The sequence below is a fragment of the Cebus imitator genome, unplaced genomic scaffold (assembly GCF_001604975.1).
Source record: "Cebus imitator isolate Cc_AM_T3 unplaced genomic scaffold, Cebus_imitator-1.0 Scaffold444, whole genome shotgun sequence".
In the NCBI taxonomy this organism is placed as follows: domain Eukaryota; kingdom Metazoa; phylum Chordata; class Mammalia; order Primates; family Cebidae; genus Cebus; species Cebus imitator.
This window is the reverse complement of record NW_016107759.1, coordinates 1,247,609-1,248,172: the sequence shown is the minus strand read 5'-3', so window position 1 is coordinate 1,248,172 and position 564 is coordinate 1,247,609.

Genomic DNA, 564 nt, shown 5'->3' with positions numbered 1-564 from the left:
TACAGGCACGCACCACCATGCCCAGCTAATTTTTTGTATTTTTAGTAGAGACGGGGTTTCACCATGTTGACCAGGACGGTCTCGATCTCTTGACCTCGTGATCCACCCGCCTCGGCCTCCCAAAGTGCTGGGATTACAGGCTTGAGCCACCGCGCCCGGCCACACCTGTTACATTCTATGCGCCTCCCAACATGCTGACGTCACACCTGTTACATTCTATGCGCCTCACAACACGCTGACGTCACACCTGTTACATTCACAACACGCTGACGTCACACCCGTTACATTCACAACACACTGACGTCACACCCGTTACATTCACAACACGCTGACGTCACACCTGTTACACTCTATGCGCCTCACAACACGCTGACTCAACTTTGCTTTTCTTGCTTCAAACGGCCAATTCTCTTTAAATCTTTTTTGAAAGCGGAAACCGTCTGACAGCCACAGCGGCTTCTGTCTCCAGGGCTTGCCTTCCCTTGGAAGACCTTCTACATCTCCCTCTTCATCTCTTATCATTTTCTTTCTGCCTGCAGGACTTCCCTTCACGTTTCTGGCAGT